The sequence below is a fragment of the Acanthaster planci genome, linkage group LG04 (genome assembly GCF_054643075.1).
Source record: "Acanthaster planci isolate LZ-2023a linkage group LG04, COTS_SCS, whole genome shotgun sequence".
In the NCBI taxonomy this organism is placed as follows: Eukaryota; Metazoa; Echinodermata; class Asteroidea; order Valvatida; family Acanthasteridae; genus Acanthaster; species Acanthaster planci.
Genome location: NC_141780.1, coordinates 19,113,468 through 19,135,369, shown reverse-complemented (window position 1 = coordinate 19,135,369; position 21,902 = coordinate 19,113,468). Strand labels below are relative to the sequence as shown.

Genomic DNA, 21,902 nt, shown 5'->3' with positions numbered 1-21,902 from the left:
AGTTTTTAAAGTGAACGACACCTTTCTGCTGACTTTTCTTTTCTTTCGAAATGCAAGAAAGTCATCTGAAATATTGTCCTCCTGTGACGCAGACATAGATCTGGAATTCTGCTCGTAAAAAAACAAATGCTGGACTTTTTGACCGTGTACCTTGCCTATTGAAATCCAGCATTGTCCACATTACGACACTGACAACATGACTGCTGTGTTAACAGGCCGCCCATTTGAAGACATGTGCAAGGAAACTAGTTTTTGCTGAAGCTAAAGCCTTCATTTGGGGTGAGGGATGTTGATTGTGTTTTTGCTGTTTTGCCAAGCTATGTTTTTTTAAACACGACTTCCCGATTCTGGTGTTGTATACCTTTCGACATTTTTTTTTGCTGCAACTTCCTTAATCCATCCCCCCATATATGTCAAAATAAATTTTTGCAGCTTAATGCTCTTTTGCAAAGCTTTTACGGGACTTACTCATTACCCTAAAAACCAAATATATCTGTTCACTGGCTGCACATCGCTCGTAATTTTGCCGTGCACAAAAATGACGAGCTGAAGTTTGTAGGCCAGGCCAGAAACTATCTTCGTCAAAAGTTAGGTTTACAACCGAATCGTGCAGTACGCCGTGAACGTGCGTGTGATTAGGCATAATAATGCCGTGTGGTCTCGTGAACAAATGAGGGCTCATGCACTGCCACTGCATTTCATGATTTTTGAATTTTGATACCGTCATTGGTTTACACACACTGCCAAAGTTGGCAAGTTCAGTTCCCCTTGCAAAAACATTATCACCCGGGGTGTTCCACAGAAGTCTTAGCCCAGTTGTGCCATTGCATGCGATGATTATGGATACAGGGCCCCGTTGTACATTTCCATGCGTATCTCAGCCTCGGTGGGCACTGCTTGTTAGAGAAGTTCGATCTTGCAGAATTGAACGAACATGGTGTTACGTGCAATTTATTCAAAAGAACCAAAATGAAGTAGGGCACGACCAGAAGGTTGAATTTCTCAAATTTGCTTACCTGGTTGCCTCGGACCTCTCGCACAGCAAACGAACTGGAATATCTGATAACAGAAGTTCACTGAGGAGATGTACTGGAGTACGAGGTAGTGCAAGCGAAGCGGAAATAAAAATGGTGAAACAATTAAGTTGAAACCGAAAGTCAGGGTTCCAAAACAAGGTCCAATTACATGTAATGAGGGGGCTTCCAAAGCTGCGGCTATGGCTATGGCCAGCATGCACCCGTATATTTTCAACGGGGAGACCTATAGACCTAGCTCTAAGCAACAGAGTTGAATGCAGTCTTGTAGGATATCATAATAAACATTAATTGTGTCCCCGTTATTTTGCTTAATAAGGTCAAGAAGAAGGAAATCAAAGATGTGAAAAAATTGGAGAAGTGGGTTTACACAGGCGAGTGGAAAGGTATACATTTTTCCGGAGAAAAATAGACCTTCTCTTCCTGTTTTGATGATTACAGTATTAAACTTAGAAGACCTTCGATTTCTGAATATTTACAAAACTGTGTCTGCATAACCTACTGCGTGGTTCCGATTTAGCTTTAAAATTCTTCGGCCCATTCACCGTTATTTGGAACTGAATAACTAATAAAAGTGGGTCGTCTGTAAAAATAATAATTAAACGCAAAAATTACCGGGTATTTTATTTGTCTTTATGCATATGTGTCTCTTTTAAGGTTGTGGAGGAAACTAAGAGTCTGGTAGATTTTTCCCTCGAAATTTCTGGAGCTTTTGAGCGCGACCATTGCGTGGTTATAAACAACCATTAAATTTAGTCATTTCTGAATTTCCTTCGTGGCAGCGGGTTCTAAGTTTCTGCTTTTGTACCTTTGGTGTAGAGCTATATCTTTCTCTGTTAACAATAGCTTCCTCATTTGCTTCTTTGCTATTTCTGGCGATGAGATAATTCGGGAACATTTTTGTCGGCGACTTCCTTGTGCACCCCTTGACATGCAGAAATAAATTTTGTCTTAAAGATAAGGAAACTAGTTCTTTTTCTTCTGTGCACTCTCCTTAGCTAAAACATAGTTGTATATTACAGATATTAAACTGCATAGGCTCATAAATGTTCTGGATCTAGGTTGTATGGGAAAGGATTTATCGCCTAGAGTGGTGTCAGATTTCACTCCAAAATGTACATTTGCACCATTTCATTTACAGCGTTTTTATTGAGTGTTTGGTAATGTAGTGTGTATTTAGTATGCGGTGTTTTGACAGCTGCTGAATTTTTAAGAACTGGGGTAATTATTATTTTGCTTTGGACGGCTATAGTCACAGGTTTATCGGCCACTGGTAGGCAAATCGACAAATGACGTAGAAAGAGCCCAAAACCAACAAATGCATGTGATTGATTGAGATTACTAATCAGCTAGTGGATATAGTAGGTATGAATTGCAACTCTCGCGTTGAACCTAGTTAAAAATTATACTTTAACTTGAATGTACTGACTTTTACTGAAATTGGTCAAAGTCAAGTCCGTCCCTGATGTGAATCTCACGATTCCAAGGTATACAGTGAACAAGGGCCGATTCAGAGCCCATTCAGACCGATTTGTGGCCCCCAAAATCTAAAATTTCTTCAGATGACTCTCTGTGGCCTTTTTGAGGCTACACTTGGGGGCTTTTTGCATGCTCTTTGAAGGAAGGGAAATGAATAACCCCAAACTGCCTTTCTCTCAATGTTTTTCCGAAAAGAAATTTGCTTCGGTGAGGGCGGGAAGGAACCCCCTGGATCTGCCCTTGAACTGATGAATATTAAAGTCGCGTCTGGTGCTGCTTGAGGAGGCGTGTATAGTTTTCCCCTTTCTCAGGTAACACTGGGAAAAAACCCACAGATATTACATTTATTTGATGTTATGCCCAACTGTTGTCAACATAGGCCTATTTCTTGCATGAACTTCCTCATCTCTCGCGGAAAAAGACATCGAGGAGGTTTTTCAATTATTATCGTTCAAGGTTTCGTCTTCAAATCGGTCGCCGAATATAAGCGGTGTTCAAATTAAACGGGAATAGGCTACAGTACTTCAACATTTGGTACTGTTTGACTTATAATAAAGCAGCTTCAAAGGCAGGGATTTGAACATCAGGTCAAGCCTTAGAGGGAGAGGAAGCCGAGTATAAGCCAAGGATTGGACTAAGAGAGGGCGGCATTTCTTGGCAAAAGGAGGCTCCTTTGGTCGGAACTGGGCCACCAACGATTACGAAATGCACGTGATACGGTCGCGTCGCCAAAAGCAAATTTAAAACTCGAGACCAGAATGGCTCTTTGCAACCGATGAGGGGTGCTTCTACTGAATGTGAAAATAAACCCCCAATGTGGAAAACGTTGAGAACTTGCACTGCGCCCCATATGAATGAGCACGTGCAAATCAAGTTCTCAACACTGAACGCCTACTTTGTGGCATATGCATTTCATATAATAAGACACCTAGCACTTTCACTATCACTTAATTTATGTAATTATCCAGTGTTGTACGACTGACTCCACGATTCGGACACGAGTCAAATTGACTCGGACTCGACTCGAGTCACATAGGATAATGACTCGGACTCGACCACGATGACTCGGACTTGAGCTTGGTCACTCGTGACTCGAGTCATGTATTTTCATTAAACATATTTATCGTATACGCCGTCGAATATTAATACACTGACTGTTCGATTGTTTATTAAGGAAGCGGGAATAATTCTATGGTTTGACTGCGCATGCGCATACCGAACACAGCCGAATCGTCGAAAAAGATTCGGAAGCATCGGGCTGAACACCGTCAAAAAGATTGGATGCTTTCTCAATTCGGATGCTTTTTCAATATTCGGATGCTTTTAAAGTCGGATGCTTTCCAAATTCGGATGCTTTTTAAAGTCGGATGCTTTCGAAATTCGGATGCTTTCTGAATTTGGATGAAATGCGGGTGCGGAACTCGAAACCTTCGGCTCTTTATTGTCGGGGAAAATGCATTCGAATCTGGAAAACGTTAGGTGTCAAATTTCATTCGGATTTCGAAAACATGCTAGGTCTGAAAAATTTCATTCGAGTCTTAAAAACATGTTAGGTCCGAAAAAAATTTACTCGAATCTTAAAAACATTTTAAGTCTACAAAATTTTATTCGAATCTTGAAAACATGTTGGGTCAAAAAAATTTCATTCGAATCTTAAAAACATGTTAGGTCATTCGGATTTCGAAAACATGCTAGGTCTGAAAAATTTCATTCGAGTCTTAAAAACATGTTAGGTCCGAAAAAAATTTACTCGAATCTTAAAAACATTTTAAGTCTACAAAATTTTATTCGAATCTTGAAAACATGTTGGGTCAAAAAAATTTCATTCGAATCTTAAAAACATGTTAGGTCTGTAAAATTTCATCCAAAAAAGATATATTAGGTACGAAAGATTTCATTGGTTTTGGAAAATGAATTCAAATTTAAAGTACGGTCTGTTTTAAAAAACATTACTTTACTAAGAATCGATTGAAAAAAAAAACATTAAATTTCTCGGAAAACATGTTCCGATCTAATTCTGCTTCGTAGTCTGTTTTCTTAACAGTATTAATGGTTGTTGTGAAACATCTGTTTAATTCCTTATTAAATTGATTAGTGCATGTTGATAAAAAAATAAGCAATATAGACCATAAATTCAAAACGAATGCTATGGCAGAGCTACATATTTTATGCCTTAAACTTAAATAAATCTAGTATATGCACAGATAACTGTGCAAGTAACTCTAATCTATATAATGCCGAGTCACTTATACAAATGTATTTTCATCTTAAATTACAGATGGTTTCATCGTCATATTGACTGTCGTTTATTTGTGTGGGTGTTTTGGGGGTTTCTTAAGGGTTGCTTGTTGTTTTTTTGGCTTAACCCTCCGATGCAAATGTAATCTGGCACAATATTTTAAGCAGTCAATGACTGTAAAGTGTCTGGCCGATACCCTTAGCGTTTAAGGCTATAACTACCCATTTGTATAATTTGGCGGTGCCTTTCCACTGGCCTGCTGTCTTATTTGATAAATTTTGGCCAGTCAAGTGGTCAGGGTTAGGTAGTTTGTGCCTGGCCAGCCAGCAAAAATATATGCCGGGTTGGGCCAAATTGAATTTGACCGTCTTTTGACTGCACCAACATTAACGGGGTTAAGGTAACTTGGATTAATTTGAATTTATAACTGAATGTACATGTGACCTTTCTAATTCTCAATTTTAATTAAATCAGCAGTTCTATTTTCGTAAATTGGTGGGTTTTTTTTTGAAAATTTCTTTAGTCTGCATCCCTGTTTAAAATTTCTGGGGGGTTATCCACCACCCATCTCTCTGGTCAAATTTAACCACTCAGTAACAATATAGACATATATATAGACATATACTATGTACCGGGATAGTGTATGTGAAGTTACAACATAATTAAAGGACTTCTTGTTCATTCACTCCTGGTATTCTATACAATTTTATCTCCATAAACTTGGTGTTTTATGAATATCACTTCAAGGTGTGTCAACCAAAGTCACTTAAAGGCCCCGCGAAACAAAACAAAAATCGGCTCAATAATATCGTAGAAAAGAATTAAGGGCGGATTCCCTCTTGACCTAGGGTAAAAAAGCCCGCGTTTCTCCTGTGTCAATCGCAATCCGAAGAAGCTTTTGCATGAAAAAAACAAATTCCTCCCACTCCAGTCTCCCTTAAAAAAACAACAACAACACGATACCATTCCCATTGCAACCGTTTGTAATCTCTAATGTACTCACCCAGTAAATTCTCCAGTAGAGCAAACGGTCTGCAGTGTCTTAGCACAAGAGCTTTACTCCATGCACATAGGTATCGGAGGACGTCGCCACTGCACGGAGGTACTAGCTGGGCATAAAACTGGTCAATGAATTTTGGTCAGGGCATGGAGGTATAAAAAAATTTTAGTTCCTTTGTGGTCAGGGTATTTTCAACGGTATTTTGTTATTGAAAGACCGTCTGGCAAATGTCTCTGATGAATATCGTCAAAACAAAATATTTTGATGCCCTGGCGACATATTGTGTTGAACTGTGCCGGGCAGGAAATACAAGGTGCCGGGAAATTGGACATCCGCCTTCATCTCCCAAGATTCAGCTCTTTTGGGGACTGCAATAAATTCGTCCTCGTAGGGGCTCAAAGAAGAATGGAACTTGTGGTAGAAGATACTGAAAATTCTCAGCTGAGACATGCGAGTTTTTAAAGTGAACGACACCTTTCTGCTGACTTTTTTTTTCTTTCGAAATGCAAGAAAGTCATCTGAAATATTGTCCTCCTGTGACGCAGACATAGATCTGGAATTCCGCTCGTAAAAAAACAAATGCTGGACTTTTTGACTGTGTACCTTGCCTATTGAAATCCAGCATTGTCCACATTACGACACTGACAACATGACTGCTGTGTTAACAGGCCGCCCATTTGAAGACACGTGCAAGGAAACTAGTTTTTGCTGAAGCTAAAGCCTTCATTTGGGGTGAGGGATGTTGATTGTGTTTTTGCTGTTTTGCCAAGCTACGTTTTTTTAAACACGACTTCCCGATTCTGGTGTTGTATACCTTTCGACAATTTTTTTTGGCTGCAACTTCCTTAATCCATCCCCCCATATATGTCAAAATAAATTTTTGCAGCTTAATGCTCTTTTGCAAAGCTTTTACGGGACTTACTCATTACCCTAAAAACCAAATATATCTGTTCACTGGCTGCACATCGCTCGTAATTTTGCCGTGCACAAAAATGACGAGCTGAAGTTTGTAGGCCAGGCCAGAAACTATCTTCGTCAAAAGTTAGGTTTACAACCGAATCGTGCAGTACGCCGTGAACGTGCGTGTGATTAGGCATAATAATGCCGTGTGGTCTCGTGAACAAATGAGGGCTCATGCACTGCCACTGCATTTCATGATTTTTGAATTTTGATACCGTCATTGGTTTACACACACTGCCAAAGTTGGCAAGTTCAGTTCCCCTTGCAAAAACATTATCACCCGGGGTGTTCCACAAAAGTCTTAGCCCAGTTGTGCCATTGCATGCGATGATTATGGATACAGGGCCCCGTTGTACATTTCCATGCGTATCTCAGCCTCGGTGGGCACTGCTTGTTAGAGAAGTTCGATCTTGCAGAATTGAACGAACATGGTGTTACGTGCAATTTATTCAAAAGAACCAAAATGAAGTAGGGCACGACCAGAGTTGAACATGGCAGCAGAGAAAAGGAAACCAGCAACTATATTTACAGAAATTTATTCAGTTTACATACCAAAAATAATAACTAAAGCAATATTTAAATCTAGGTTACTATTTGTTTATAAAATTAAATAATTACTTATAGGTTGTTGTTGAGGACTTGATTGGGTGCGTGCAGTCAAGTTGACTAGTGGTATTCTGTGGCGGAGGGACATTTCGGGCACAGCTGGCTGAAGCACTGGCTGGTGCACCCGGTTGGCCTGATCCAAGTCATCTGGGGTGAGCCTCAGAACCGGTCTGGTCCTAGGCCATCTAGGAAGAGCCGCAAAACCGGTTGGTTTGGGCCATCAACTTGAAGGAGAGAGAGAACAGCGGAGACTCGCGGTCTCTACATGCAATACAAGAGTACAGCGGTGACTCGCTGTATCTGCAGGCAGTGTATAGCTGGAGGGCCAATTCGTCATTGGCTGGAGTGATGAAGGTTGGCGACACCCATTAGTTGGAAAAAAGAACAGAGCCCCTGGCTGAACGGTTGGCTGTAATGTAATGAGTCCACCCAAGCATGGTACAACCCACTTCTTAAATACATGTGCACCCAGCAAATAATGAAAGAGCCATTACATAACCGGTCAGCCCACTGGGCAACATCTTAACAAAAGAATACTGGGTACAAAACACAATACATAGGGTCTGCTGCAAAACAGTTTAGACTTAAAATACCACAAATGCCTAGAGAAAGAGTTAAATAAAAAACAGCAGGCGAATTATAAAGGAAAAAATGTCCCATCTGTAACAATGGTAATGATGGCCTCTCTCTATATACCTTTTAACACATGAATGAAATGGTTTACAAAAAGAGGACATGAATGAAATGGTTTACAAAAAGAGGACATGTACTTTCAAAAACGCAACTTATGAAGCGAGGGAAAAAAAGAACCCCCCCCAAAAAAACAGGGCTGGTCCGGGAATCGAACCCGGGACCTCTCGCACCCTAAGCGAGAATCATGCCGCTAGACCAACCAGCCTCGCATGTGGAGTTATATGTGCTGGAAAAAAAAAAAACCATGTTCTGCGGCCAACCACTCTTGAATAAGGAAGCAGAAATCGGGGACTGGAAGCTATATATGTATATTTTCAGTCTATTTCAGTCTTCAAAATGTGTCTGTATGTAGATAGTTGGCATGTTGTGATAGGCAGCAATTTAAATCCGAAATGAAGTATGCGCACTTCAATTTATGTTACAACTCTCACTTTTTAAAATTTAGGCAAGATTTGGAGGGGAAAACAGCATCGTCTTTTTGTTCTACACGTTATTGGCATTCTTCAAATGACTTATTGAAATCCCTAAATTCACAGCTTAATGTGAATAGCAGTACGCTATTCATTTAAAGCCCATTAAGTAAATGAAATTTGTGTGATTAGATCAGGCAAATTTAACAAGTACATATATACACTATTACAACAGATCCTTTGATCTTTGGGTTATACTAGGCTACAAAGTTCTATAAAAATTCGTTATGCTCATCAAGTATGTATTATTTTATATTGATCATTGTAAGCTAATATTATATTTTGATAAACATGTACATGTAGGTACAAAAAGCGGCATAAACTGATTCGAAGGGACGTTGATTTTAACTGCAATTCATTTTTGTTAGGACCCAATGGTTTTTAATAGGATATGAAAATGTTACTTTCAAATTTAGTAAGAGTAAATATATAAAAGGGCTGTTGTACTGAGGAAAATCACCGAGGATGAAACGTTATTGCAATTAAAAGTACATTCTTCATTCATTTTAAATTTATCCACGGTAACAACATAATTCTTTACATTACAATTTATCACAACTTTACATTACAGCTTAGGTGAAGGAAGAAATATGCCGGAAAGTAAACTTTTACAACTTGAAAAGCGTTTGTCTATCTAACAAAAGAGTTTATGTTTTCTACTTTGCAAACTAAAATAACTTTTCTTTCCCCGCACCCTACAATTCCTCTATACGATGCTGATTTATTCTCTTCGATGAATGTAACTGTTATAAATCTTACCGTACCATAACCCCAATGGATTGAAAATGACAACGGACCATTATAAAAAGTATCCATGGCGTTAGATGATTTGAAGCTGTCTCCTCGTCTCTGTCTTCGCCTTGCAAAATCTCGGGCGACGAAAAAGTTCGAGAAACTGTCGCAATCATGACTCCTACTCCCTCATTCAAATAGGCCTCTGTACCAATTACTTCACATTTTGTTTACAAGTGCACTTTCCTATTTTTCTATGCGGAGGCACAGCCAACTGAGCACCATAAACTCACACTTCAACAAAAGCCGGCATCATTTTTTTGCTACGGTCGTCTATTGGTACAGACTGATCCCCATGATCTGAAGTCCTTGGATTGAAATGAAATTTATTTAATACGATAAGTTTCTGTTTTGGTCTCGCTATTCAACTCACCATGCCATAGCTCCCACGGTCACTGCTTCGTAAGCTTCAGCGTATTCCGTGGGATTTTCAGTCTCTAAGGCCGTATCGTATCCATCTACCACGTCTTGCTCGTGATCGGACAGAACATCGTGATCTACTTCGACAGTTTCGTTGACGTAGGCTCGGTCGGTTTCGGCAGCCTCGCGATTATGGAAAGCGACTGATGCGTCCCCCGAAGCTGCGGGGCGGGCAGGCTGAGCTTTCTTGTCGCAAAGCCTACAGAGATAGATGACCAAGGTGATGACACTGAGTATGACAACAAGGGTGACAAACATGGTGATAACAACGGCAGTAACCAGAGAGATACCTGCTATCTCGGTTGACTTCGGTTCAGTAACAGTGAGGATGATCTCAGCTCTGTCCATCTCGCCCAAGGTATTTTGGACCAAACACGTGTACATTCCTTGATCGGACCTCTCGACTGAAACAATGAAGACAGTCGTGTCTGAGGAAATAACAAATCTGTCCTGTCCTTCGTCGGATATTATCGTGCCCTTGGAGTCTAGCCATGTTATGTTAGGGGCGGGTATACCGGTTGCTGTGCATGATAGGGTCGCTGTCTGATCGACTGCAACGGTGAGATGATTTTCTTTAATCGTTGCCTTTGGAGGGGCGCAGGAGAAGTCATGCATGTCCAAGTCAGTAACCACTGCGCCAGAGTACCGCGGTGGACCTTGACATCGAGGGAGAACAGACGGAGGATTATTGAGAAGCCAGTCGCGTAGACCCGTCAACCGGCAGTCACACTAAAGAGGGTTGCCTTCAAGCTCCAGTCTGGATAGCGCTCCAGTGGAGTTAACCGGAACCATCTGTATCTGATTGAAACTCACGTCTAATCTTGTTAAGCTGGTGCAATGACCAAGTAGGTTGCTGATGTCACGAAGTGAATTGTGAGCCAGAAGGACGTTCTGCAAACTTGTATGACGGCTGCAATTTGTTGTATCATAAACATCGAGTTCATTTTGAGAGAGGTCTACCCGGATAAGTCTAGGTATATGCCGAAACATTTCCGAGTGGACGTAAAATAGTCGATTCCCAGCGAGATACAGTAGTTCCAGCGAATCCAGACCGATGAAGTAATCGGCATGTAAGACGGATAGTTGGTTGTTGGTGATGGAAAGCTGGATTAGCTTAGCTTGATTGAGAAATATTCCACCGGACAATGACGTCAGGGCGTTGCCATCGAGATACAAGGACCGTAGCATGGTGAGTTGACTGAGACTGGTTGGAGAGACGAACAAGAGTTGATTGTTTGCTAGATGGAGCTCTGTCAGGCTCACGAATCCTCGCAGGGTTGTAGAGGACAGGTTGGCTAACATGTTGTCATCAGCGTATAGGATCTGAAGACTTTCTGCCCAATCTGGCTGTATCAGGGAGTCAAATAAGTTGTTTCCTATGTCCAGTCTCTCTATCACTTTATCTCCAGGCTGAGAGAAACTGAATCCGCTATTCCATTCGTGTATTTTGTTATTCCTCAGGGTGAGCTTTGTTGGTACCGTATATGAATTAATGCTCCTGATTTTATTGTGATCTAGCATCACGATCAATTTGGAACAGTTTGAATTCAGTGTGATGGACAAAATGTTAACAGTCTGTATTTGGTTGAAACGCAGGCTGAAGAACAAGGACGAAAAATCGTATATTCGGCGGAACATGTAAACAACTTGCAGGCCATTTGAATCAACTGAAAAGTACCTCAATTTTTGACAATTTGGAAACACGTATAAGTGTTTGAATCGGTTGTAATCCATCGAAATATCTTTGACGGAGCCAAGTTCACAAGAATAGCTGAGGCTAGAAATGACGTTATGTTTCAAGGACAGTTTCTTCAGACTTCCCAACGCAGTTGACGTCAACAGTGATGTCACGTCAGCTATGTTGTTGTAATCAAGGTGTAACTCCACCAGCCTGTTGAACCTGTTGTTACCGTCGAAGTCGCCAGATTCCAGCACGGATATATTGTTTTGGCTGAGATCCATAACGAGGGAGTCTGGGTAGTTGACAGGGATGCAGTCCAGATTGCGGGATGAGCAGTCAGCCCGTCCACTCATGTGGTCGTAATTACACTGCGCAGAGCAAACGGATGACTGACACATTCTGGTGGATGCTCCAATCAACAGTAGGAAAACAAACGAAGTCATTGTGATCTGAAATATCGGAAAAATACAAAATAATGCAAAACAACATTAATAAAAGTTTAATGGACGTAGAGGCCCGTTCATACTTCAGGCGAATGCAAGAGCGAAGCGAATTTGATGTCACGAAAAAGTTACAGTGAAATTTCGCACTAGTTATAAGTGTTTTCAACTTCAACGAATTCACAACGCAAATGTTTGATATGACGACGATAATTCTCGTTCGTTTTCGTTTCAGTATGAACTGGCCTTACGCTAAGCGAAAGCGATGATCACATTTTTGCTCGAAACCTTTATTCCATAGATGTCGAACATTGTACCCTGACGGCTACATGCTCCTTACCCTGCTATCTATCATGTTCTTAGTTTTGCCCACTTTAAGTTATTCTGACGAAGAATAATATGCTATTGCTGCTGCTTTTAATTAGCGTTCGGTCTAGCCTGCAGTAAAACAAGGTCCTGCACTTCAAAACCAAGTTTTTTCATTGAAATGTAAAAAGCTTTTCGACTATAGACTCTTTTACAATTTATTTCAATGCAAGCTTTATATAAACCAGTAGGTGGTTTGTGAGGTAGAGTGGACGTAAAAATTCACAGCCCCATTGTACAGGAAATCTTACTATATACAAGGCCTGAGCCCAGACAGCCGCACAACCAGAAGTTACTATGTGAATTGAAACAAATTTGAAAATAAAATATCTCCCGGAGTCGAGGTTGGCCATGCATACAGGTTGCATACACCAACAAGACAAGAATTATCTAATTTAAAAACTGCATGCGTGAATGCCCCACTGTTGTATGAGTTTCACTGGGACTGCCTCGGTGTTTCCAAATCTTCCACACTAGCACTTCCAGTGTGGTATGCCTTCAGTCGTCTGACTCGGTGGACAGAGCATACTTTCCCCAAAACGTTGAGTCCACTGGTTCTCTTCATAATCTCATTCACTTGATGCTGCTCGACATCTTTGTCACATGGATACCTCTACCATGCAAAACCTTTAATGTGATTCATATTAGATCGCCACTTTAAGACCGAGAGATTATTCGAAGCTTTTTCTGAATCTCGAAAAAGTCAAAAAGATAATATAACAAACTAATTTTTTACTTCAAAGCTTTAAGACGTCACATCTAAAGGATTAAACGTGAGACGATCAATACTTGATACAGGATATTGAATTCGTGTCGTGGTAAAAAATGTACAACGTACGCCAGCTAAAATCAGCCAGCCACACTAAAGTATCCAACAATGACTGATATTTCATATAGTATGTAAAAATAAAACGTCATAATATAGTACTTTTATTACCGTCCACTCACTCGGTTTTCTTTCGCACTCCACGATCAGCATGCAAAGACAAGAAGAACATTGACAACGGTTTCAAAATTTTGTCAGATCAGGTGGCGGAAATGTAACACAAATTAAGGTGTGGTATGTGCACTACATGTATTTATATATTATATATTTTACGGAAGACTGACTGCATTGATATGGTGTTATCAACATCACAATTGATCCTTCGAAACAACCGCGCTACATTGAATTCTGCCAATGTTTTGCAATGCATGTATGTGGATGCTGCTCTCGCTTACATTGTTATAGGCTATGCTTCTTTAGCCTTGATCTAAGTATCGGCCACCTGGAGTAGTTATGTGAGTAATGCATATACTTGTACCTAACATAGGCATGGGTGTAATGTTGATGATTAGTACAGGTCTGCCCTTTGAATGAGTCTCAAGCTGTACCCAGAGAGGGCGCAATATTCCTTGCAATGGAGGATCCTTTGGTATCTGCGCATTGCTGGTTCATAAACAACCGTGAAATGCAAGCGTTGAAGTCACACAGCTATCAAACAAAAGATCGGGTCGAGTTTCGATTATCAATGGCTTAAGATCACAGTCAACAACAAATTTCAAATGGCTCGCCAAAGTTCGATTGGCCTATGCAAGTTAGGCCTGTTCTGTTTCTTTTCAATGTACAGGTAAAACACGTCTCGGTTTCCTAAAGCACTCACGCTTTCCCCACCCCTATATTCACTACATTACAGGATTGGCATGGCATTAAGGTTATTCATAGGAAAATAACTGAATGACGTACAGTGCGACTAATCGACCGTTTAATTTCAAAATGTTTGCCCTTCTAATATTCGAACAGATGTGGCCCTCAGTTTAAGTTCACACACCGTTTACGGGGGAACTACTAAATCAGGGCCAGCATGTTTCAAACCCCTTTGGCTGATAGGAGGAACCCATTTGTCGACATTTACTTGGCATGATGTATTTATTCATAATGCAATTAACATTGTGTGGGTGTGGGCCGGGTTGTGTGTGTGTGTGAGACGGGAGGGGATGAGATTTCGGAAAGTGGGGGCTAGAATCTGTCGTAGGGTGTTGCAGGGGAAAGACTAGAGGGCGCTTGCCGCGATCATCCTGGACAATGTAAAAGAGGAAGGGAAAATGAAATAAAAGAACCGTTCACTGATAGCCGAGGTTGTTGCAATATCCATAATTGAAAAAGCACGTTGCTTTCAGGGATTTGGAAGCCACACCCCTACTTATTTGAGGATAACAGACAAATTTCCAATTGCATTTTCTTTCCCTGCATCTTGGTTGGCGTGATTCACTAAAGGGATACGTGCTTTCACAGGCTGAAAAAGAAGGACTGTATGGTGGAATTAAGTGTTTATTTATTTCACTCAAACTGAAAACTACTCAATGTGCTCAAATGTGGGTACCAAAGAAAATGTAAACATTGAAAATAAAAATGGCCACGGGCTGGTCCGGGAATTGAACCCGGGACCTCTCGCACCCTAAGCGAGAATCATACCACTAGACCAACCAGCCATGCTCATGATCTTCGTCTAAATATCTCTCCTAGATTTGTTATATCCACGCACTTTCCTGGTGACGAGGTAACCTCTCCACCGGCAAACTGCGTATGTCAGCAATTGCATATCCAGCTAACAGCCACACTGCTCGTACATGACCACCACTAGCACAACTTCACTGTGACTCGCGCTGTTCGAAACTCCAACATGGCTCGAACCTACTCAAGGGTCAGATATGTACTTTTAACGGATGAATGTTGAGTGAAGACGCTCCTTGCTACTGGGTCCAGCTCACGCCCCACCGTTGACGATGCTCCGTATGGAACTGCTTCATAAAACTTACTATGAGTTTAGGCACCTGCTTCAAACGAATCGTCTCTGTGCATGGCAGCGTATGGAAAAATCTTTGAGGGTTTCAATCGCCTCAGTTAATAGTAGTGAAGACAATTAAATTGTTAAATCATTCTCTTCTAATGAAGGATTTCATATATTTATTTTTTCTATTCAATTGTGGCACCTCCTCAATATTTACGTTCTGCGTCAGCTTTGAAACGGCAGTCAGTGGGCTACACAGCTGCTATGAGATAGAACAATTGGAATAGTTCATATTATAAAATTGTAGACGTTGTACGGAAGTGCAGTAAGTAAGAATTAGAGGAAAGATGATACTTGAAGTCAATTTAGGAGAAAATCAGCCAGACGTCATTCGCACCCAACAGTTATAAATTTCTAATTCAGGTCTTTTAGAATTTAATTACCAAGTTTAAGTGTAAATCATACAGCAAATAACCCAAGAACTATCTTTACGAGATTTAAAATCCGACTTTCAAAATAACTGAAAACACTAACTGGTTGTTTTCCACTCTATAAATTAGTTTTAAAAAGATATTAGAAAACGTAGGGCTGGTCCGGGAATTGAACCCGGGACCTCTCACACCCGAAGCGAGAATCATGCCGCTAGACCAACCAGCCACGCTGAGAATATTACTTTAAATATCTCTCCTAGATTTGTTATATCCACGCACTTTCCTGGTGACGAGGTAACCTCTCCACCGGCAACTGCGTATGTCAGCAATTACGCATCATCCAGCTAACAGGCCACACTACGCCGCACTGCACATGACCACCACTAGCACAACTACAGTGACTCGCGGTGCTCGAACTACACCCCAACTAAGGTGGGGCCACTGCCAGTACATGGCTCGAACCTACTCAAGGGTCAGATATGTACTTTTAACGGATGAACGTGAAGAAGTGAAGACGCTCCTTTCTAGGGGTCCAGGGCACGCCCTACCGTTGACGATGCTCCGTATATGGAACTGCTTCATAAAACTCACTATGAGTTTAGGCACCCGCTTCAAACGAATCGTCTCTGTGCATGGCAGCGTATGGAAAAATCTTTGAGGGTTTCAATCGATTCAGTTAACAGTAGTGAAGACAAATTGTTAAATCATTCTTTTCTAATGAAGGATTTCATATATTTATTTTTTCTATTCAATTGTGGCACCTCCTCAATATTTACGTTCTGCGTCAGCTTTGAAGCAGCAGTCTGTAGGCTACACAGCTGCTATGAGATAGAACAATTGGAATAGTTCATATTATAAAATCGTAGACGTTGTACGGAAGTGCAGCAAGTAAGAATAAGAGTATAGATGATACTTGCACTTGAAGTCAATTTAGGAGAAAATCAGCCAGACGTCATTCGCACCCAACAGTTATAAATTTCTAATTCAGGTCTTTTGGAATTTAATTACCAAGTTTAAGTGTAAATCATACAGCAAATAACCCAAGAACTATCTTTACGAGATTTAAAATCCGACTTTCAAAATAACTGAAAACACTAACTGGTTGTTTTTCACTCTATAGATTAGTTTTAAAAAGGTATTATAAAATGTAGGGCTGGTCCGGGAATTGAACCCGGGACCTCTCGCACCCTAAGCGAGAATCATACCACTAGACCAACCAGCCATGCTCACAATGTGCGTCTAAATATCTCTCCTAGATTTGTTATATCCACGCACTTTCCTGGTGACGAGGTAACCTCTCCACCGGCAAACTGCATATGTCAGCAATTACGTATCCAGCTAACAGCCACACTGCTCGTACATGTACATGACCACCACTAGCACAACTACAGTGACTCGCGGTGTTCGGAACTCCAAGGTAGTGCCACTGCCAGTACATGGCTCGAACCTACTAAGGGTCTGATATGTACTTTTAACGGATGAATGTTGAGTGAAGACGCTCTTTGCTACTGGGTCCAGCTCACGCCCCACCGTTGACGATGCTCCGTATGGAACTGCTTCATAAAACTTACTATGAGTTTAGGCAACCGCTTCAAACGAATCGTCTCTGTGCATGGCAGCGTATGGAAAAATCTTTGAGGGTTTCAATCGCTTCAGTTAATAGTAGTGAAGACAAATTGTTAAATCATTCTTTTCTAATGAAGGATTTCATATACCTCAATATTTACGTTCTGCGTCAGCTTTGAAACAGCAGTCAGTGGGCTACACAGCTGCTATGAGATAGAACAATTGGAATAGTTCATATTGTAAAATCGTAGACGTTGTACGGAAGTGCAGCAAGTAAGAATAAGAGGAAAGATGATACTTGCACTTGGAGTCAATTTGGGAGAAAATCAGCCAGACGTCATTCGCACCCAACAGTTATACATTTTTAATACAGGTCCTTTGGAATTTAATTACCAAGTTTAAGTGTAAATAATACAGCAAATAACCCAAGAACTATCTTTACGAGATTTAAAATCCGACTTTCAAAATAACTGAAAACACTAACTGGTTGTTTTTCACTCTATAGATTAGTTTTAAAAAGGTAGTATAAAATGTAGGGCTGGTCCGGGAATTGAACCCGGGACCTCTCGCACCCAAAGCGAGAATCATGCCACTAGACCAACCAGCCTCACTTAGTTACGTGTGGAGAAAATGCCATTAGAAAGGATTGAGTATATTCAAGTAGTCAGTTTGCCCAATAAGACGCGTAACGTTTGCTTACGTAGCATTTTTCTCATGCACACCCCAAGGTAAGCCCTGATGAATGCATGAACCCCATTCGCCACTGCCAACAGTGTGAAGGCTGACTCGACAGAAACACCCATCACAGAGCATAGACATAAACTTCCGTCATTATGCTTTAGTACCTTTGACTTTCTTAATCACCACAAACTGAAACCATAGGAAATTCTCTTTCGCTGGCTTACAGGGCTGATCTGGGATGAGGCAACGGGTGCCATGCCCCCAAATAATTATGAGAAAATGGTGATCTTTGGTCTTTTTCATTTCACTTCCTTTCAAAATCACGTAAAATTAACCCCATGTAGCCTATACCCTCAGCCTAAAGGCCATAAAAACTTAAATGAAAAAAAATCCTAATTTTTGCCTCCCCAAAAAACTTAAAACCTAGCCTCTCCTAAATGCAGCTCTGGCAGTGTTGTAACGAGTCACTAAATTTGGTGACTCGAGTCGAGTCATTGAGGTCAAGAAGTCGAGTCGAGTCACTTTTTGTAGTCAAGTTGAGTTGAGTCGAGTAAATTACCGAACTGGAGTCGATTTGAGTCACAAAAGTTTGAACAAAATACAATAAAAGCACAACTACTTGTAAGTCATTTTTGGTATGTATACTTCCCATGCACTGAGAAAGAAACAAAGACCGGCGCGCTGTGTCGTATGCTGTGTATACTACCATCGTGGACTTCACGATTGATATAAGAGCAGCACCGTTCGTCCGATTTCAAAAATATTATTTTCTCCAAAAAAACTTTGCTTTTAAATTGTTTGAGACTACTATCTTATAAGCTTTCCATGAGAGATTCGAGTCTAGTCATTTACCAGTCGGGACTCGAGTCGAGTCGCCAAAAATTGTGACTCGAGTCGGACTCGAGTCGAGTCAATGGCTCAAGTCATCACAACTCTGGGTTCTGGATACATCCTTGGCTTCATATCACTACCGTAAACTATACAATACAAATAAAACCACTTCCCATGACGGTAGCCTGGACGGAAACCCCTCAATGACTCTACTGGGTCTATTATTTTCTATTTCTACGGGTGGACTTTCAGATAGCACACCATCAGGGAGGGTACCTGTACGCCCAGGAAAGTAGCAGGTTTCGTTGTCCGCCGCGCTCCCACAACGAACCCCAAAGTTCCTGGGCTAGGAGGATTGCCAAGGCCTACTGAGGGATATGTATGCCAACGGTGGGGAAGGAGTTATTGCCATAGGGACCCTTGATTCAAATCATTGCACCATAGAAAAGGGTATTGTTTCAGCCTTAAACGTATAGTCTATCATTTGCAGTTATCCAAAAGCAATGGAGGAATTATTGTTGAAAAGTACAAATATGTAACTGACAACAGTATGGTGCCACAGAGTGGCCGACTGGTGATATGATTCTCGCTTGGAGTGGGTCACTATCCGGACATTCAGGGGCGTAGCCAAGGGGGGCCTAGGGGCATGTGCCCCCTACAAATTGCCGATGTCCCCCCAGGTGCCCCCCACTAACAAAAAAAACAACAACAACGGATAATAAAGATGTTAAACAAGGCTAACAAAAGCTTGCCCCTCCCAAAAAAACACACACAACTGGTGCTCCCATAAGATGCTGTTCCCCCTTATGCCCCCACAAGTAAAATCCTGTTTGGGGGGGAGGGTGACTATGCCACTTTTTGTGAAGAGCAAAATAATTGAAGCGGATTGTAAAGAATTTTTGGACTTTCCAACGACTGAAATGTTTGTAATTATCACTGAAAAGTCACAAAATGCCATTCTGATGTGAGATTCTACAGGAATCTGATACACATAAAGATGTATATCTTTTTCATGAACATCGCCCCCATGGTGTCCCCCCTTCAAATTTCCATGGCCAAGCAAGTCATCACACCCAAAACCACCTATCCCCATCCTCAACCCCCCCCACCTTCCAGCACAGGTTTACGCCACTGATATGCGTGGCTGGTTGGTCTTGTGGTATGATTCTTGCTTAGGATGCAGTCTCGTGGTCGGTTCCTGGACCAACCCACTAAACGCTTTTTACGTGTATGGTACAATTTCCAGATCATTAATTAGTCGAGTGGACTGCAACACTTTGAGAGCGCCGCTGTGGTGTTGAACAATGTGAAAAAATCACAAAGTGTCCATGTTTGTGCACACGTACAAACCCATGGACTCGAAAGTTTGTACGGCTTTTGTACGGCTATTTGCATATCTGCGTCTGTATCATGGTCGAGTTCGGGCGGCCTGTTCTTGACACGGGTTTCTCGTGATTTTTGAAAAGTATGGGCAAACAATGGGCGAAACTACAGATCTTCATTTGATACCAGACCCGACGATTCTGACTACCCGACAAATCAAGGGTCCGGTATCACCAAATGTCACGTGACCAGGACTGGAGGTAATCCTCCAGTTTTCCGGAAATAGCCGGTATTCCGAAGTCTTCCCGTCTACATTCTGCATGTTCGGATGGTACCGTTGATGTTCGGCTATTCCCGGTCGGGTAGGTGGGCTTGTTGAACGTAAACCGTCAACAATCATGCATTGGCATATAACAACAAAGTTACAAACAACTTACTTGTTGATGGGTGTGTGCGTGAAAGGAATATTGCTGTACAAGAATTGATCAACTAAAAGAATTTCGAAAATGATGCTCACGTATGATTTTGAATTTTCAGACATTTTTTCAAGTGCGCCTCGAGGGAACACTCAACTGAATTGGAACCGGTTTAACCCACAACGTAAGGGATGAAATCGAAAGTATCCGGGCTTTCAACTTGTGACCTCTGACCCTTGCGTCATATCTATCTACCCGGTTCGTAAGTGTGACGTCATTTCAGTTTAAAGCGCGTCCACTGCACACGGTTTTATTAACGGGCCCGGCCATATCGAATTTGAAAGAGAGGTTAACTCTTCCTTTTTTATTGTTGAGAATACAAATGAAGCAATAAAATGAAATTTCATGACAAATTTGCACCTGTCTACTCATGACGAATAATTTCAAATTCATGATTGAAGACAGAGAACTGTGCATGTACATTGCCAGATTCTGAAAACAATTGAAAGGGAGGCTTGGAACGCGCGGAAGTATAAAACAGTCTGGTGCCATCCTAATCGACAGTTTGCATTATATAAAACAAATTTGGGGAATAAGATCAAAAATGGCCTCCACTCGAATAGGGTAAATGGGATCACCGTTTACATGGGCCGTTTTCCAATACTCAACTTCGTCTCCGTCTCAGGCTGCGTCCCCGAAACCAATCCCCGATTGTGGGCCTGAGGCGTTTAAATAAAATTGGATTTCTGTAATTTTTGGCCCTCTTGCATCATATTTGATGTTTTGTGGCACTATTAGAATAATTATGGCGCTTCCAGCTTCAAAACCAGGTTGTAAAAAAAACAGCTTAAGCCTGACTGAGACGGAGCCGAAGTTGAGTATCGGAAAACGGCCATGGAACCATGGAACCGGAAGTTAACGCGCACCTTCAGCGATTGTCCAGTGAGAGCCTGCAAATCGTGGCGAGTCCGAAGCCTGACCTAAGATCATATCATATCAAGGGTGCAGTGTCCCAATTCAAGGAAAATTCTCCACCAGACCCAGGCGCAGAAAAAGTACCCCCAGAGATTGTTTCAAAAAGAGGGGTCTGTTTGGGCCAAGAAATGGTGGAATTGTGTCAGTATGACCCAGAATCATCTCTGTAGATTCAGGGGCACCCATCTGGGGGCAAAGCAGACTAAAATGGGATTGAAAATTAGTCAGAAGAGCCCCAGGAAGGTGAGGGATGTCATTTGAAAAATGGCTGCTGGGAGGGCTTGGCAACATTCACTTTTTGGGGGGGGGAGTTTGTTTTGGGCGGATAATTAAAAAATTCATTGGTTAACCTACTAAAAATTGAAAATCAAATGAAATCTGAAGGACCAAACAACACATTGATTTTTGTTTGAGAGGCCTCAGGGACTTCAGTTGCCTGCCATGGGGCTCCAAACTTGGTTGATTTTACACTATTTTCAATGGAGCTTGAATTAGTTCAGTGCACCCTCAAGGGTCGTCAGGGAATCTTTGGGCAGGGAGCCAGACTAGCGCGCACGCACGTAGCTCACCAAATAAATTTTGAGTAGGCGCAAGGCCTACACGAATTCAGTTGTTTTTTCTTCTCCAGGTCCATGGTTGTTTCAAGTGCACGAAGTGAAGAACTCAAGTTATTTCTGTTATGAGTTTATTTTCGTCATAATTTTATGTTCCTTGATTAATAGGGGCTC

At 41.4% G+C, this 21,902-nt stretch overlaps 5 non-coding genes and 1 pseudogene across 5 annotated transcripts; all 6 read right to left on the bottom strand.

Moving 5' to 3' along the window:
• Positions 1-8,144: 8,144 nt before the first annotated feature.
• Positions 8,145-8,216, bottom strand: Trnap-agg (transfer RNA proline (anticodon AGG)). Its single transcript has one exon. It is a non-coding gene; the product is annotated as a tRNA-Pro (tRNA).
• Positions 8,217-8,601: 385 nt separating this feature from the next.
• Positions 8,602-11,909, bottom strand: LOC110986962 (uncharacterized; annotated as a pseudogene).
• A 2,671-nt stretch (positions 11,910-14,580) lies between these two features.
• Positions 14,581-14,652, bottom strand: Trnap-agg (transfer RNA proline (anticodon AGG)). Its single transcript has one exon. It is a non-coding gene; the product is annotated as a tRNA-Pro (tRNA).
• An 884-nt stretch (positions 14,653-15,536) lies between these two features.
• On the bottom strand, positions 15,537-15,608 carry Trnap-cgg (transfer RNA proline (anticodon CGG)). Its single transcript has one exon. It is a non-coding gene; the product is annotated as a tRNA-Pro (tRNA).
• Positions 15,609-16,532: 924 nt separating this feature from the next.
• Trnap-agg (transfer RNA proline (anticodon AGG)) lies at positions 16,533-16,604 on the bottom strand. The gene has a single exon. It is a non-coding gene; the product is annotated as a tRNA-Pro (tRNA).
• Positions 16,605-17,483: 879 nt separating this feature from the next.
• On the bottom strand, positions 17,484-17,555 carry Trnap-ugg (transfer RNA proline (anticodon UGG)). Its single transcript has one exon. It is a non-coding gene; the product is annotated as a tRNA-Pro (tRNA).
• Between the last annotated feature and the right edge of the window lie 4,347 nt (positions 17,556-21,902).